The sequence below is a fragment of the Xiphophorus hellerii genome, chromosome 11 (genome assembly GCF_003331165.1).
Source record: "Xiphophorus hellerii strain 12219 chromosome 11, Xiphophorus_hellerii-4.1, whole genome shotgun sequence".
Taxonomy (NCBI): Eukaryota; Metazoa; Chordata; class Actinopteri; order Cyprinodontiformes; family Poeciliidae; genus Xiphophorus; species Xiphophorus hellerii.
In genome coordinates, this window is record NC_045682.1 from 463,539 (window position 1) to 469,814 (window position 6,276).

Here is a 6,276-nt window from a genome sequence, read left to right on the forward strand (position 1 = left end):
TTCATATGTCAAGAAGGATCCTGGTTGCTCTCAGGGACAGTCATTCAGTAACTTCAACAGATGATTATTACTAAGCAGTAAGAGCCTACTCAGTGAGTGAATAACATAGTGAAGGTCGTTACTCCAAGCAAGATAGGGATTTCTATGGATCCCAAAGTCATTTCAATCTGGAGAGACTCACACAGAGAAGAAAGTAGCAGCTAAAAAGATTTAGTGGTACAAGTTCTTTGGCTCTCGGACCCGGAAGAAGACCGTGAGCCGAGGATCGCTGTGAGCAGGAGGTCTGCTCGGCGAGTTTGGGATAGTCTTCCCCCCTGGGACCGAAACTGGTGGTGGAGCGGAGCCTGGAGACGGGAGAGCAGGGAGGGATCCTGGAGGACGTTCATCATGATGAAGGTGGAGATGGGGAGGAGGTGGGTCAAAGCACGGCTGACGAGCAGGAAGACCCCAGGGTAGCTTGAACTTTTAAAGGCGTCCTTGGACGAAGATTGGCTGGAGCGGCGTGGAGCTCCGGTCCGGGTTGGCTGCGGCCGGGCGTGGTGATTAGATGATGAGGAGAAGCTGGGTCGAGTCTCTCAGCTTGAATTTTCGCCAAGGCTCCATAACACAGTGATAAGAAGAGAACATTTTCTGCTTCTCAGGAAGTGGTGGCTCAAATGCCTGACCAAGTATTTCTCTGTGTTGGATTTAAATCAAGGCTTTTACCAAATAAAGTTGGATGTTCAATTAACTATAACACGCATCAACATGACGTTTAAGTGGACGGAGAGAGCTTTGGGGTCTTTCCACACTCCTGTTCTCGGTTTGTCATTTCAGGTTGGTGGCTGAAAGCAGGAGTGGTCCGGGGCGGTGGGTCAGCTCAGGTGTAGGTGCTTTGCTGGCATTAATACTACTGTAGCGGTCCCTCAGACCCAAGAAAACACAGAGAGCTTCGACGGGTGCAGTAGATTGTATTTACTTCTTTCGAAACCAAGTTTGTTGAATAGCACTGAATACACCGTGCTCCAAATACACCGTGAAAACTAAAAGAAAAGAAAATACATTTGCTTAAGTGCCTTTGTTTGACACAAAACATGAATACATTACATAGTAACGCTAACTTCACAAACTAATGCAGTTCTAAACATGTACCTCGCTTCGCTGTCCAAGGTCTGCAAAGTTTACGGCGGTAAAGTCTGAGTTGTGCTGCATTTAGCCTTTTCTGAAGAATGTGCGCTACAGTCCAGAGTCATAAAGATGAATAGTCTCCTCTTCCTCTTGTCCGTAGGATATTTCAGCCCAAAGTGCTGACTGACATTAGACTAGTGACACTTCCTCTTATTTTTCGCTTTAAATGAAGGCACTAACTCAACATGAACCAAACTACAGCGCCCCCTAGTGGGTACTATGGGTAACAACTTACAAACAGCGTAAATAATGGAATGGGCATTTACAACTACAGTTTTGTGGATGGGCAGGCTGGGGTTGCTGGCGTTGGCTGAGCATTTGGGCAGGCTCCATGGTTTTCTCCTCTATTTGCTGCTGTGTGGGGGGATATTGGTACTGCTGGTTGGAGGATGCCACAAAGGCTGGTATTGTGTGCATTCTTTTTCCGATGTGGGATCTTTGATATTGTGATTGATTGAGTGGTGACAATGTAGCTGGGTATGGTAGCCCTGTGCTGGACTGGCAGTGATGTATGTTTGTTTGTATGGCTACAGGGGCTTGTCCTTCAGGAGGATGATTGGCAAGTGAGAGTTGATCATGTCCTGGTGTCACATTGGAAGGGGGTGGAAGAGTCCAGTATGATTTCATGCAGGGCTCCTTGGCAGGTGATACTTGGAGCGGGGGCTGTATAAGGAGCTTACACTGTATGCGTGTGTTCAAAGATTATCTCTGTCATATTATACTGTCAAAACATAATGAGTTAAAAACATGTTAAAAATGTAAAAAAAAAAAAAAAAACGTTTTGTAACACACACCCACGCCCACACATACCTTTACAGTGACATTCATGAACATGTTAACACAATTCCATAATTCAATGTGCATTTGCTATTTCAAAATATGAATAAAAACGTAACTTCATTTAAATTTTTTGGCATTTTATTGTAAAGACAAACTTTGATAATAGTCGTCAAACTTTAACTACATATTTTTACTTTAAAAAATATTTATTACAGTGTAATATGTCAACTGTGCTATAGACAGCATTGTGAACGAAATCTAACAGACTAAATTATTTTTTACTTCTTTACATAAACTGTCATAATACCCTAATACTTCAAATTGAGATATTTCACTTAAAATACACACACAAAAAAGTGTACAGTACATTACAAATTTATTTATATTATACTGGCAACGCAAAGCACAGACAGAGCTTCAGTCTGCTGGTCAAGCTTGGAGCAGTTCCAGTGGCACAAAAAGTGGGTATGCACTGTATGCAACGCACAGGGGCACTGCACTAGACAGGCACGTGCAAGGGGGGTGGCAAAGAGGGCTTTGAGCCTCTGCCCCATTTATCTTTAATGCCCTTAGTGCCCGTTTTGATTTTTTTTTTTTTTCAAAAATTTTTTTTTTAATTTTACATTTTTTTAAATCTGTATCTCAGAAAGCCTGCTTGTGCCCCTCAGCAATAATATTTAGCTAAATATAATAATTTATCAAAATAAACTAGTCTGTCTGCTCTCAGTTTAATAATGACTCAGTTTCTGCCTCCATGTTGTTCAGACTCCGGGTCCATGGTGAGGAGGAGGATCTGTGTCCTCTAACTACCAAATTATGGGCAAGAATATTTTTTTCATACACTGGTTTTAAAAACGTAGGTCTGATGTTGACGTTAGAAAAACTGTTTCTATTTATCTTTTCGTAATTGTCCTCGCAATAGCTGGGAAAAAACCTGCCTTGCCCCAAACAGAAACGCTTCAAAACTTCTGACTTTAACTTGATCATTCTGCTAAAAGCCCAGTTCACTACATGCAGTCTGAGTCGGTCCACCAACAGATACAAAGAATATCTGTCTTTATATCAGACATCCTGATATAAGACACAGTACTGCGACTGTCACCGCGACTCGCAACGCAGCTCAAAGCCCCGGTACCACCTGGTACCACCTGGTACCACCTGGTATCGGGTGGTACCACCTGCTGACTGTTCTCTCTGCTTCTCCTTAACGTTTCTACCAGGAGGGTTAAAGCCGCTGCTGACGGGATCTGGGCTGGAGGTTCTGGGCTGTAAATAGAAGTTATTGCAGAACCTCAAGTGTTAAGGGAAGATTCGGCCCAGAGCATTTAGAGTTCACAAAATAAACATCAGAGAAAATATTGTAGCAATAATTAGAACCGCAGCAAAAAGCCAAACATGCCACAATGAAATGAATCAAAATGTCTCCAAAGCATCGGCGGACTGACAGGGGCCACCGGGGGACTCCAGGTAGATTCCAGGTAGATTCCAGGTAGATTCCAGGTAGATTCCAGAGATGCGCATTGCAGCGGCTGTTCCTCCAGGGCCGGCCGAAGGTAATATGGGGCCTTAGACAGAACCCCCCTCCCTCCGGAACCCGTCCTACTAAGAACCTCAGCATCACTAACATGTTTAAATATCGATAAGGTGAATCTGTGAGAGGGAGACCAGGTTTATTGGCAGAGTTTAAAATCAATCACTGATTATTGGTTATTTGCTGTGATGTATTTGTGAACAAACCCAATTCAAACACAAAGATTACACCATATTGTAGCCATGGTAACACAACAATCAAACTATCAAGATGATTCTTTAAACTTTCACAAAGTAACTTCCTAATTAAATCCATCCATCCATTTTCTGTACATTCTTGTCCCTAGTGGGTCGGGAGGTGCTGGTGCTTCTCCAGCTAATGTTCTGGACGAGAGGCGGGGTCACCCTGGACAGGTCGCCAGTCTGGCGCAGGGCAACACAGAGACAGACAAACAACCATACACACACACACATACACGCACTCACACCTAGTGTAGTGAAACCTGTTTAATTTAATGTTATTCAATGTTAAGTTCATCTGCTGAGGCCACCTAGTGGCAAATGTTATAATTTTGTCTATTGCTGGTTCACTGACGCCAGCTTGTGGTCACTTTTATTACTACAACTTGTTTACCAGAAAGGAAGAAGGCCTGTTGATCCATGTGCTCTGAAAGAAGCCCTTTTTGTTGCGTTTTCTTTAATCTAAGTGCGAAAAGGGGAAAACAGCATCGTCTGTAAGTACTGTTCTAATTTGCTTGTCATATAAATCATAATTTGTAACCTGTTGACATGTTTATGTGAAGATGGACATTTTTACTTGTGTCAGCCCAATGTGTTAGCCTAGCTGGCATTCATTTTATGTACCTTTGTGTGTTACAGTTTTACACGATTCTCATTCAACCCTGCTAAAGAACCAAATGGAGTGCTTCTTGGTGGACGGATGGGAAAGTGTTTAGCTACCTGTACAGCTGAGTTACTGCTGAAAGTCACAGTGCTTAGCGAGGCCAGGACACCTAGGGAGAATTTGGAGAGACCAATTAACATGACAGTCATGTTTGGGAGAGAACAGGGAGAACATGCAAACTCCGTGCAGAAAGACCCCAGGCCGGGAATCGAACCCAGGAGCTTCTTGCTGCAAGGCAACAGTGCTACCAACTGCACCACTGTGCAGCCCCTAATTTTAAAAACATTTTCTCAGCTAAATGCATTAAATAAAATTTAATAACATTGTCATTCTCTATAAATGAATGCTAAAGGTTTATATCTATGATCTGTGTTACGATTAAGCCATTTCTAGGGGCCCCTGAATGTCTGGAGGCCCCTACCAGAAGCTACTGAGTTTTCTTTGCCATGATATCCCAGTCAGTGCCGTGCAGAGACCTTTGGGTAAAAAGGGGCACATTGAACAAGATGTTAAAACACTGTACAAGAACATAGCAACAATCCATATTAATAAAGAATTTAACTGGATCCTACTATATCATAGCCATTATGTGGGGACAATGCAAAGCAAATGTAATCTATATTTTCCCCAACAGGTATAAAGTTTCTGTTTCTGCTGCTGACAGTCCTGGAGGGCTGAGCTGATCTGAGACTGTAGCTGTTAAACAGACCAGAGGAGAGAAGATTGCTGGTTATGAAGTTATGAAATAAGCAAATCTGCTGCCATTTTACTAATTAAGCCTTAATAATATCTATTTAACCTGTACAGAAACTTGGCTGCAGACTGATTTATAGATCAAAAAAGCTCAGAGGGGTTAACTCTAAATAATTGTTTGATGTTAGTTTGTTTGGTAGTTTGATGATATCTTTTATAAATACAGTGTTTTGTGGTCAATATTATTTCACCACTTTATTAATGTGGGTGGCCAGTTTGGATCAGGCTTCCTATCAAGCTATAAGAATGATAGAAAACATGCTAACAAAAAGCCTCAGACCTGGTGGTTCTAGACACAGGCTAACAGAAGTAGCTCTTTGGCTCAAATACACTGTAAAAGAAGTCACTAGAATTTACAATAACTTACTGGCAGCAAAGTTGCCAGCCAGACACTGTAATTTTCATGGTAGAAAAATTACAGTAACTTTACAGTAGCCTTACTGTAATCCTATTACCGTTTTACTGTGATTTTATTGCAGTTTTACTGTAATTTTTATTACTATCTTACTGTAATTTGATTAGTTTAACTGTAATTTCTTTAAAATAGCACAGTAATTATATAACATGGTTACTGTGATTTCATCACATTTTTATCATAATAAAATTACAGTAGTCCTGTAGTAGAATTACAAAAGTTTGTCATTTTACAGTAGTTCATGAAACTGCATACTTTGCTTTTAAAAGTTTAAATGTGAACTTGCAACTTAATTTACCAAACTCTCAAAAAATGTTTTATTTTTCTAATTAAAAAAATATATACATGTATATTTTAAAATCGCTTTATTTTATTGTCAATTTAAATCTGATAAACTGAAGCAAAACAACATTCTACTTGAACCAAATAAAATACCATTCTGTCCTGCAGGCAGTTAAGAAAGCACGCTGGGTGTTTTCACCACTGGCCTCTAAAAGGAAACAAGTCCCCAATCAAGCACTATAGACTATTTGTAGCTAAAGACGCAACATTTGATTATTTCAGCCTGCTGTGAGCCTGTTTACCATTTCTTAGTGCCCTGGAATAACACTGTAAGCTGCTAGGCAATCAGCAGCTAATGACTTCTGACATTGGCCATAGGCCGCTTTCCCTAAACTCATCTTGTCTGTCCACTGTAACTCTGTTCACAGAAAGTGTGGTACCTGGG

At 41.2% G+C, this 6,276-nt stretch overlaps 1 long non-coding RNA gene across 1 annotated transcript; it reads right to left on the minus strand.

Moving 5' to 3' along the window:
• Positions 1-2,821: 2,821 nt before the first annotated feature.
• LOC116728895 (uncharacterized) lies at positions 2,822-3,241 on the minus strand. The gene is made up of 2 exons (XR_004341041.1): positions 3,126-3,241; positions 2,822-3,095 (listed from the first exon to the last, which is right to left on the minus strand). It is a non-coding gene; the product is annotated as an uncharacterized LOC116728895 (long non-coding RNA).
• Positions 3,242-6,276: the final 3,035 nt, after the last annotated feature.